At 43.1% G+C, this 12,742-nt stretch overlaps 1 protein-coding gene across 2 annotated transcripts in view; it reads left to right on the top strand.

Moving 5' to 3' along the window:
* ZZEF1 (zinc finger ZZ-type and EF-hand domain containing 1) overlaps window positions 1-12,742 on the top strand; it is a 1,404,152-nt gene that overhangs the window by 391,765 nt on the left and 999,645 nt on the right. The gene's annotated exons all lie outside the window — the stretch shown is intronic.

Here is a 12,742-nt window from a genome sequence, read left to right as displayed (position 1 = left end):
GCCGAAAGGAACAAAAATTCTGTCGGTGCCGAAACCCAAAAAAGATTCTCTCTCGGCGCCGAAAAATACCACACCTTCATCCTACTCAGAGGAACAAGGACTAAGTGGCCAAATGCACAAATTTGGACAAGAGCTCCAAAGTGTAGAATCGGACTACACACAAAAGAGACTGTGCATCCAGCAAGATACAGGGAAGATATCAACCCTTCCCCCAATCATGAGGAAAAGAAGGATCGGACTTCCAAAGGATGACACACAACCACAAGCCAAAGTGGTTAAAAAAGTCACGCCTCCGCCCTCTCCTCCACAGGCATCGCCGGCACAAACACCGCCACAAATGCACTCACCAGCGCAAACTACCATAAGTCATGACGATCAGGATCAAGACGCCTGGGACCTGTATGACACCCCAGTGCCGGACAATGATCCCGAGTCATACCCCACAAAGCCGTCACCGCCAGAGGACAGTACCTCATACTCGCAACTGGTGGCTAGGGCTGCAGACTTCCACAATGTCCAACTGCATTCCGATCCTATAGAGGATGATTTCTTATTTAACACCCTCTCGGCTACACATAGCCAATATCAATGTCTCCCAATGCTACCAGGGATGTTACGGCACGCGAAACAAATTTTTGAGGAGCCCGTAAAATCAAGAGCCATCACCCCAAGGGTGGATAAGAAATACAAACCACCACCCACAGACCCAGTGTTTATTACTTCGCAGTTACCACCCGACTCTGTGGTAGTAGGGGCAGCTCGCAAAAGAGCAAATTCACATACATCTGGCGACGCCCCACCTCCGGACAAAGAAAGCCGAAAATTTGACGCGGCAGGGAAAAGAGTGGCGTCACAGGCAGCCAACCCGTGGCGCATCGCAAATTCACAAGCGCTGCTGGCCAGATATGACCGCGCACACTGGGACGAGATGCAACTTCTCGTAGACCATCTTCCCCAGGAATACCAAAAAAGGGCGCAGCAAATAGTGGAAGAGGGACAAACGATCTCAAACAATCAAATCCGCTCTTCACTAGACGCAGCCGATACTGCAGCAAGAACAGTCAACACTGCTGTCACCATAAGGAGACACGCTTGGCTACGCACTTCAGGCTTCAAACCTGAAATCCAGCAGGCTGTCCTTAATATGCCCTTCAACGAGAAACAACTGTTTGGCTCGGAAGTGGATACAGCCATTGAAAAACTTAAAAAGGACACAGACACGGCCAAAGCCATGGGCGCACTCTACTCCCCGCAGAGCAGAGGCTCTTTCAGAAAAACTCCATTTAGAGGGGGGTTTCGTGGCCAACCCACAGACACCACCAGCCAACAATCAAGAACCACACCATATCAGGGTTCCTTCCAAAGGGGTGGTTTCAGGGGATATCGGGGGGGTCAATTCCCAAGGAGTAGGGGAAGATTCCAGACTCCAAAAACACCTCCACCTAAACAGTGACTTTCAAGTCACGCAACCCCTTCACTCAACACCAGTGGGGGGAAGACTAAGCCAATTCTACCAATCTTGGCAACAGATTACAACAGACAATTGGGTATTAGCAATAATCCAACATGGCTATTGCATAGAATTCCACAACTTCCCACCAAACATCCCCCCCAAAAACACGCAAAATGTCACAACATCATTTAGAACTTTTAGGACTAGAAGTTCAAGCACTACTGCAAAAGGATGCAATAGAATTAGTACCAGTACAACAAAAAAACACAGGAGTTTACTCCCTGTACTTTCTAATCCCAAAAAGAGACGAAACATTGAGACCAATATTAGATCTCAGGACACTAAATACCTACATCATATCGGACCATTTTCACATGGTCACACTACAAGACATCATTCCACTGCTCAAACAGCAAGATTACATGACCACATTAGACCTAAAGGATGCGTACTTTCATATACCAATACACCCTTCTCACAGAAAGTACCTACGGTTCGTATTCAAAGGAATACATTACCAATTCAAGGTGTTGCCATTCGGACTAACAACTGCACCAAGAGTGTTCACAAAATGTCTAGCAGTAGTAGCAGCACACATCAGGAGACAACAGATACATGTGTTCCCTTACCTAGACGACTGGCTAATCAAAACCAACACAGTAAAAAAATGCGCAAACGACACCACCTTTGTCATACAAACCCTTCACAAACTGGGGTTTTCCATCAACTACACAAAATCACACCTAGAACCGTGTCAAACACAACAATATCTAGGAGCAACCATCAACACATCAAAAGGAATTGCCACTCCAAGTCCACAAAGAGTGCAGGCATTCCACAAGCTAATAAGTGCTATGTTTCCAAACCAAAAGATACAAGCAAAATTTGCGCTAAAACTTCTAGGCATGATGTCATCATGCATAGCCATTGTCCCAAACGCAAGACTACACATGCGACCCTTACAACAGTGTCTAGCATCACAATGGTCACAGGCACAGGGTCAACTTCAAAATCTGGTGTTGGTAGACCGCCAAACATACCTCTCGCTTCTATGGTGGAACAGCAAAAATTTAAACAAAGGGCGGACGTTTCAGGACCCAGTGCCTCAATACGTTATAACAACAGATGCTTCCATGACAGGGTGGGGAGCACACCTCAATCACCACAGCATTCAAGGACAATGGGATATACACGAAACAAAACTTCATATCAATTACCTAGAACTGTTGGCAGTATTTCTAGCGTTAAAAGCCTTCCAACCCATAATAACACACAAATACATTCTTGTCAAAACAGACAACATGACAACAATGTATTATCTAAACAAACAAGGAGGAACACACTCAACACAATTGTGCCTCCTAACACAAAAAATTTGGCAGTGGGCGATTCACAACAACATTCGCCTAATAGCACAATTTATTCCAGGAATACAAAACCAACTAGCAGACAACCTTTCGCGAGACCACCAACAAGTCCACGAATGGGAAATTCACCCCCAAGTTCTGAACAAGTACTTTCAAATTTGGGGAACACCCCAGATAGATTTGTTCGCAACAAGAGAAAACTCAAAATGCCAAAACTTCGCATCCAGGTACCCACACCGCGAATCACAAGGCAATGCTCTATGGATGAATTGGTCAGGGATATTTGCGTACGCTTTTCCCCCTCTCCCTCTCCTTCCATATCTAGTAAACAAGTTGAGTCAAAACCAACTCAAACTCATACTGATAGCACCCACATGGGCAAGACAACCTTGGTATACAACTCTACTAGACCTTTCACTAGTACCGCATGTCAAACTACCCAACAGGCCAGATCTGTTAACACAACACAAACAACAGATCAGACATCCAAACCCAGCATCATTGAATCTGGCAATTTGGCTCCTGAAATCCTAGAATTCGGACACTTGGACCTCACACAAGAATGCATGGAGGTCATAAAACAAGCTAGAAAACCTTCCACTAGACACTGCTATGCATCTAAGTGGAAAAGATTTGTTTACTACTGCCATGCCAATCAAATACAACCAGTACATGCCTCTACTAAAGACATAGTAGGATACTTACTACATTTGCAAAAAGCAAATCTCGCTTTTTCATCTATAAAAATACACCTCGCAGCTATATCTGCTTACCTACAAACTACTCATTCATCGTCTCTATTTAGAATACCAGTTATTAAAGCATTCATGGAAGGGCTAAAAAGAATTATACCACCAAGAACACCACCAGTTCCTTCATGGAACCTTAACATCGTCTTAACAAGACTCATGGGTCCCCCTTTCGAACCCATGCATTCCTGTGAAATGCAATATCTAACCTGGAAGGTCGCATTTCTCATTGCAATCACATCCCTCAGAAGAGTAAGTGAAATACAGGCATTTACCATACAAGAACCATTTATTCAAATACACAACAATAAAATAGTTCTAAGAACAAATCCAAAATTTCTGCCAAAAGTAATCTCACCATTCCATTTAAATCAAACGGTAGAATTGCCAGTGTTCTTCCCACAACCAAATTCTGTGGCTGAAAGGGCACTACATACATTAGACATCAAAAGAGCACTAATGTATTACATTGACAGAACAAAGCTAATCAGGAAAACAAAACAACTGTTCATAGCTTTTCAAAAACCACACATAGGAAATCCAATCTCTAAACAAGGCATTGCTAGATGGATAGTCAGATGCATTCAAACATGCTATCTTAAAGCCAAAAGAGAATTGCCTATTACACCAGAGGCACACTCAACCAGAAAGAAAGGTGCTACAATGGCCTTTCTAGGAAACATTCCTATGAGCGAAATATGTAAGGCTGCAACCTGGTCTACGCCTCATACGTTTACTAAACACTACTGTGTAGACGTACTAAATGCACAACAAGCTACAGTGGGCCAAGCTGTACTAAGAACATTATTCCAAACTACTTCAACTCCTACAGGCTAAACCACCGCTTTTAGGGGAGGTAACTGCTTTATAGTCTATGCCAAACATGTGTATCTGCAGCAACATATGCCATCGAACTGAAAATGTCACTTACCCAGTGTACATCTGTTCGTGGCATTAGTCGCTGCAGATTCACATGTACCCTCCCACCTCCCCGGGAAGCCTGTAGCCGTTTAGAAGTAGATCATGAACCTTAAACATCTGAACATTTGTAAATAATTATTAGAAACTCTTATCATACATACATATTCACTCCATTGCATGGGCACTATTTATACCAAACAACTCCATCCTCACCCTCTGCGGGGAAAACAATCTAAGATGGAGTCGACGCCCATGCGCAATGGAGCCAAAGAGGGAGGAGTCCTTCGGTCCCGTGACCAAAAAGACTTCTTCGAAGAAAAACAACTTGTAATACTCCGAGCCCAACACCAGGCAGCGGACTGTGCCAAACATGTGAATCTGCAGCGACTAATGCCACGAACAGATGTACACTGGGTAAGTGACATTTTCATTATCACTCGCCGCATCCTCCTATTGGAAACCCCTATACAGTGGAGCCACTCTCATCCAGGTGGCCAGTGGCTCTATCACGACCGCAAACAGCAAGGCAGATAGGGGGCGACCCTGACGTGTGCCCCTCTCCACCGGGAAACATTCTGAAGCCTGTCCCCCAGTGCGCACCCTGGCTCTGAGATTGGTATACAAGAGTCTCACAGAGCTGAGAAACTGGGGTCCGCAACCAATCCGCTTGAGAAGGGTGAACCTATGCCCAGTCACACGAGTCAAAAGCTTTCTTAAAATCAATTGACAACAAGGCCCTGTGTTCGTCCACTGATTTACTTAGGGCAATAGCATTGTGCATGTGCTGCAAATTATGGTCAGTGATCTTTCCTAAGCGTTTGGCCAGTGCCTTCGCCCCCACCTTTACCTCTGTATTCAATAGCAAGATAGGTTGAAATCTTTACAATTTTGGACAGCAGTTCCCACTTTGGGCAGTTTTACAATATCTGCAGCACAGAGATCTAGGGGTAGTTTGCCCTTTTCCAAAGTCTCTTGGGACTTTGCCAGCATATGCCAGCCGCCCTTTTGCCATACCAAAAGCCAGTACTCGGCTGGGAAGCCATTCCATCCAGGCACTTTCCCAGAGTTTAGCTGGGCCAATGCTGCCCTTAATTCTTCAATGGAAATGTCCGCCTCTAAGGAGGCTCTATCTTCTGCTGAAAGACTTGGAATTGGCAGGTCGTGTACGAAATGGGGGAGATCAGGGCTTGGCCCCCCGATCTGCCCGATAAAGGTCCTTATAATACTTGGTGAAAGCCTGAGCCATCGGCCTGTGACCCATCACCCTCAACCCATCCCCCAGCTGCAATTATGGTATGGCCGCTAGCCCTGTCCTAGGTGTGCACAGCCAGTGCAAGGTTTTACTGGCCTTGTCACCCCATTGGAAGATTCTGCTGCATGTGGTCTTCCAGGCATCCCGTGCCTCTTGTGTTAGTTCTTGCCTCAGCAGAGTCTGTGTGTGTGTGTTATGTCGCGCACAAGGTCTTCATGAGCTGGGGAGGCAAGGTGGCCCTCCAGGTCCAGGATGCCCCCCTCTGGGTCCCAGATCTTCTGCAAAGTCTGATTTCTTATAATGTGCATACAGGCCTTCTTTTACCCAAGTTCATCATCACACACAGCACAGCATACTATGGACATTGTTATTCTGCTTATGGTTTTCCTCATTCCTCCTTCTCTCCATGTCAAGGGTTTAGCTTCTTTCTTATTTCTTCTTTCTCTGTAGACTTGCAAACCACACAGATGGAACCAACTGGTTTCTGAGGCTGTAATGATGCACTTCTGAATGAGTTTGAAGACTGTAGATGGAATTTCTGTTTCGGTTTGCCTCTCAATACATTGTGTGATGCTGGTTTGGGGTACATTACCCCAGTCTGTCTGTTTAAGCAAGAACAAAAACTTGTTGCTATTATTTCACTTATCTAGCTTTATTTGAATTTTTTATAGTGACCCAAGACTCCACACCCTGTAACAACTGTCAAGTTGCATCTTGTTTCTCATCTGCTATGCTTTTACTTCTCTGTGGTGCATCTTGAATCACTGCCTCCATGCCCTCATGAGATCTGTTTATATGGTGTACTACAATTGATGAATTGATACAGTATCACATTTATTAAGATGAGTTGCAGGCGGTGAAGAGTCATGAACTAATTCTGACGAGTTCATTGAGGCAGGCATAGTTATGGCTGGCATTTTAGGCATTAATGTATCCCTTTTGTTGTCAAGATCTCTATCTTGAAAGGGTCTGCTCTTCCTCCTCATGCTTCCCATTAAGATGTCCTGCAAAGGGCTTGCCTTGTTAACTACGAAAACCATCTTCTATTGATGGGTTTGTGTCAGCCCTTTCTCTCCTCTCTACCAATGTCTCAAGATCCAGTGACCCAAAAGCCTCAAGAACCACCATGTGAGTATTAGTGACCACTTCTGGGGCACTAAGTTTCACAGTTAGTGTATATTGGGAAGAAAAGGATTTTGTGGCTTATGCACCTGGGCTGTTCTGTTGCACATTAAGGGAATCTTTCATTGTGCTTGGCTAAAAGAGTCCAGTTTGTGCACAATTCATTTTAGTGTGAGTATAAGTGCATGGTTGCAATCGCCTGACGAAAGGCTAACTGAGGTTGAGATGCATAGAGACTTAAATGGTTTCATCATTTATTACAAGAATTAAATGTACAAACCAATCATGACCACAGGTACGTCAGAAGGCCTACCTGCTGGCTAGTTAAGTTGTAAACAAAACTTCTTTATCATATTGAAAATCCAGAGTTCAAGGAAAAACTGAAATGGACAAGGGAAAGTGGAATTCTAGAAGCCTCGGCGGATTCCAAACTTTAAACATGTGACAAATGAGCATAGGTTGGGCAAGGAGGCGTCCCTAATTGACAGCTATAACAAATCACTCAATTGCATGTGTAAGTGTACAGCATAGACCTAGAACTGACTATGCAGATACCTTGTACATTTTACTGTGGTTGTGAGTTGGTGCTTATGAGCCTTCAGCACTATGATGGCAGTTCTACTGCACAGTACCTGTAAATACTGTGGGCACTGTCAAAGGTGAAAGGACTGGCAAAAAACAGGTCAGTGAATCATCGCAGCCCAGTCACGCCTCGCAACTCAACTTGTACCTTCAGGTGGCTTTTCTTTATACAAGCATCCTGGCTCTGCCCTGGATGCCTGGTAACTGCAGTAAGCCACAAGAACTGCTGAGAAACCATATCTGTATTTATGTTTGTGGTCTCGTAGTGCTAGTGATACTGTAAATTAAAGGCTTGTTTTTAGGACTGGTTTGTGGGCACACTGTACAAAACGACAGTATTTTACAGGGCAACTCTCTCCACTTCTGTCCCTTTTCATTCTGCCATAAAGTAATGCCGGAGGAATTGATTAGTTCCCTTTTCCCTGAAATGCAACAACTGTCCGGGTAGATTTTAGTTGCCAATTAAAAAAAAAACGATTTGGCAAAGCCAGTAGGTTTTACCTACAAGAGCTATTGGCTTTGCCATTGTTTTGGAGCCATGTTGTGCAGCATGCTGTAAGTAAAAATAAATAAATAAAAAGCTATGTTGCACCCAGGTATCATAAATGTTTTATTTCTTATTGCTGGGAGGGTATGTTTTTTAGGGCAGCATGGACACCATGGGGAAAGAAGCTCTATGATGTGGCCAGATCTGGACACATAATGGAGCTTTTTTGTATTGCAATGTGGGATGCAACGTGGAGGGTAGCAGGAGGCAGCAAAGACAGATGTGGAAAGCAATACTTGGGGGGGCAGAAGGCTCAGGAAGGGGACTGAACACAAGATGACAAGGATGGGTGACAGCATGGAGAATGAGTTTGGAAGCCTTACGGAGGGAAGGAAGGCTGGTCAGGAGGTGATGTGAAAGGGGAGAGAGTGAGTTAGGAAGGCAACATGGACATCAGAGTGCTGGAAGGAACAAGCACAGGGACAACAGGTGGAAGGGAGGAGTTGGGGGCAAGCAAGGGGACAGCAAAGGGAGGGAGGGGCAAGATATACATACACGGAACAGCACAGGGTTGGAGGGACGAGCTGGAGGCAAACAGTCAGATGAGAGCAGAAGGGAAATGTTGAGAGAAAGCAGGCAGACAGTGGAACGTCAACAGTTGGTAGGAACATGGAGGGGGAGAAGTACATGAGGGAGACAGCTGAAAAACATGCACTCTTGTAAAGAGCTTAAATACAAAGAAAAAAGTAGCGCGTAATAAAGTAAACAGTGGAAGGACAGAACTAATGCTTTCATGCTCCAGGGGAGTGGCAAACACACAAAGAGAAAGGAAATTGCTGGCAGTCAACCAATAAGAAGCAAGCAAATGAGTGACACATGGTAAGCAATGGGCAGCCTCTAAGTTTAGTGTCTAGCGAGAATTCTACCCAGAAGTCGCTGATATCAGCAATTAATGGATTCAGTGAGATATATTCAGGGAGCTAGGTGTTTAAATCTATTTCTAGTAGTGGTTAACTAATTATTCATCTAAAAAACAAAAAAAATGTATTTAAAATTTGCTTATTCCCAATAAATGACGATGTTTTCATAGCAAAGGTATTTAAAGATGCACCTGGAGGTATAGAGAACTGACATCTGTTTCTCACCCTTTTTTAAGTATGGCTATATTGAACTTAAAGTGCCAAGTGAGACACTTACATAACAAATGTGCAATGTACACTACTTTCTGAGAGATATGATTCTTGTTGGACTTGAGTGCTTTCAGACACCCCATGGTGAATAAACCTAATACAGAACTCCTAGTGACTTGTTATGAATAATAGCTGGAGTAAGGAAAATAAAAAGCACACCTTTTAGTAAATGAAGCGTATAAATATAGATTTGCATTCTGCTCAGTAAAAGATTGTAAAAGTGGTATACAAATTACTTTACTCAAGGAGATTCTGGTGTTACAGTTCTACCATGTAAGGCAAATGTATCATTTGTTGCACAATATCATGTTGTGTAGAATCTGCTGAGTGTACATAGTTCTATTTATTAGGAAACCTCTATTTTCTAAGGCATTGTAATACATTTTCATAATATTGACTGTGTTCAAATGTAAAAAAAATGGTACTTGCCAGAAAATATGCTACACAGCTTGATTTTAATACCATTTGACACACATGCTGCCTTTCCTTAACACGTTATTCATTCAGCCATGCTGTATTATGTGAGTCATGTTTGCCACATAATTTCATTGGCCATGGTTATAATAAACAGCTAGGCATCAGAGAAGTTCTGGAGACTTCAGGTACCCAAACATCAAGGTGAAGGAGGCCTGCAGATGATACTAGACTTGTGGTCGAGTTAAGCCAGTCGCCTTAGTATGACAGACAAATGTGCCTTTGTCGCACAAGAGTTAGCTACACTATATTAGGAGTCTTACATTTATATCATCCATGCTTCTATGTAATGTGAAACTGCTCTCCTTCTCTACATACTTAACATTTGAAGGTACACTTTGTAACAGAAAACAATGGTGCTGCTGTCTCTGCCTATATTGTATATTCGCTAGCACCTTTTGTTTCTTTTTAAAAATATTAGAAAGGATGCCTTCACCGATTCTGCCGCAGCACACAGTGGGTTGGGAAGAAGGAATAAACAAATGGCAATATATGGTTATAAAGAGTTATTTTCCTACAATTTCTCAGCTTGTTCCAACTTCCCCTGTTAAGCATTGGCAGGTGCTCTCACTTATGAGAGCTATTTGCTTTGTTAGTATTTCCTAGCCATGTTGCATGTTGCTGCTGTGCAGCATGGCTAAAAGTTAGAAAAAGGGCTATGATGCAGGCACCGGTGGCCAGATAGTTGCAGTTCTTTTCTGGCGGGGAGCCAAGAACCAATGACAGGATGAAAGAGAAAGGAGCATGCAGTAACAAAAGGAGAGGGAGGAGGGAAGCAGGCAGCAATGACAGCAGGGAGAGTAGGGGGATAAGCAACAATGATGGGGGTGTGGAGGGTGGAGACAACAAAATCGATGTGGGGGGCGAACAATAATGACACAAGGTGGATGGGAGGAGGAAAGCAACAGCGGCGCTAGGCGGGAGGGTGCAAGCAACATCACTGGAGGGTGCATGCAACAGTGGCCAAACACACAACGACTGGGTAAACGACAACAGGGAAAGCAACAACAGTGGAGCAGTAACAATGAGACAATAACATTGTAGAGCAGGATGGGAAAAAGGTGGCCTGCAAACGCATGCACTCTTATGGAGTGCTGCAGTTAAGTTTAAAAAAAGCATCTGACAGAAAGCAGATTCAGTGGAGGGACTCTGGGGGTGGCCAGGAAGCAGTATTTGGTCCATACTCCAGGGAAGAGAGAAATCCATGAGGAGGAAATTAAGCTGGCATGATCTCTCCAAACAAGAGCCAGCAATTAAAAGTGATAATAAATCCAACCAGTGGTAAGGAATGAGTTGGCTTTAAGCCCATTTTAAGCTAACAAAATGTTTCAGGCGGGACCTAAAAAGGGGATTTACTGTATCCTTTTGCTTAACCACATGTTTTCAAAAGGTACATATCTGAAATAAATGTATGATGGTTTTTACAGGGGAAGAGTTTCAGGTTTAGTTGTGTTTTATTGCACAACTGATTTTAATTTGGGAATACGTGCATGGTTGCAGTCTTCAGATGAAGGGAACACTGAGGCCCAAATGCATAGAGACTGACATGGTTTCATTTATTACAAGAATTAATGCGCAGATTAAATGAAAAATGTAAAACACAAAAAAAGGATTAAAATTGTATCCATGGGATTTTACAATAAAGAATATACCCACACTTGAATTAAGAGAGAAAGGAGCATTATTGTAGTTAGTGTTGAACTGTCTGAAGAACTAAAGCCAAATAAGGGTGTATCATACGCCTCAGAATTCAGGAAGTTCTTTAATGGGGTCGGTCTCTGCAGGAAAGTTTGAGTAATATCTACCGGGTTCAGGTCCTGTGTCCAGTCAAGGTTTCAGCTCTGAGGTCTGCAATAAGGGATATTTCATTTAGATGATCAAACACAAATAGATGAAGCTTTAGTTATTGTGCCGTTGATTTCGTTCCCCCATTCCTCTATGTACATGCCAGCCAGCCAAACCATCAAGTAGCCCTCACAAGCAAATAAAAACTTGACACACTCATTAATGTCCTCATTGGCCTTGTCATCTCGGCCGTAGGGAAATGTAATGTTGATGAATGGTTGTTTCACAACTACGCTCTCAAAATAAACCAGCACCTTAAAATATAAGTAATTAACACCAAACACATTGACAAGTGATAAATCCAGGAAATTAATCAAAGTAAATTAACCATCCTCAAAACATAGCCTCATTCACCCTTTTTGAACTTGGTAATAGTTTGCACTCTTCAAATAAAATGACTCACAGTGGCCATTGCCACCTACAGCTAAAGCTACTTTAAATAGTCAAACAGCAGAAGCAGAGCTCTTTTCAAGTGTAGGCAAACCAACTATAATACCCTCAGTACCACAACCCAGAGATAGTTGTACATGTGTATAATGATATTCTAATTCTTAAGAAAAAAAATATTAATAACAAAATGTGACACTGTGGAGAATCGCAAAACCACCTGAAGTCACTGACCACAACATTTCAGGACAAAATCTTTCCTCTGTCCTTGCGCGCCTTACAGATAACCCCCTTCCCATCATTACAAAAAGCCATCTAAATTGTTCCTATCTTCAAGAAACGCACTTACCAAACACTCACTGTTTATTGAGAAGCTCCTCAAAATGACTGTTTATATATTATTGCTGGCTCACCTTAAAAAATAACTTCTTGCTGTCCTAGTAATCTGCCTATTGCCATTGTTGCAGGGGGTGGATAATGCCTTTTGCATGCACAGTAATAAAGACTACTAGACCATTTACTAACATCAGCTATCAAGCCCTCATTATAATCTACAGCTACCGCAAAAGCAAAAAACTATTAGTGGGTTTGAGGCATGTGTAACTGTAAATACACTGCTTTGTATACTCCTGCTATCTAGTGTTGACTCCGGGTGAGTACAAGTTGTTTTTCTTTGCAAAAGTCTTTTTAGTCACAAGGTTGAGTGACTCCTCCTCTCAGTGACAGTGCGCATGGGCATCAACTCCATTATTAGATTGTTTTCATTTGGCCATCGGGTTTCCACGTGTGTGTCTTCCCTCCGTTGTTGACCCCATCACAGTTCACATTCAGTTTGCATGTTCCATCCTTTCGTCTATTGTTCTTTGATCACATTTTCCATCTGCATACCAAACCTCGTTTACTTTGCTTTGGT

This window comes from Pleurodeles waltl, chromosome 3_2 (assembly GCF_031143425.1).
Source record: "Pleurodeles waltl isolate 20211129_DDA chromosome 3_2, aPleWal1.hap1.20221129, whole genome shotgun sequence".
Taxonomy (NCBI): domain Eukaryota; kingdom Metazoa; phylum Chordata; class Amphibia; order Caudata; family Salamandridae; genus Pleurodeles; species Pleurodeles waltl.
The sequence above is the reverse complement of the archived record's forward strand: the minus strand, read 5'-3'. Positions and strand labels throughout refer to the sequence as shown.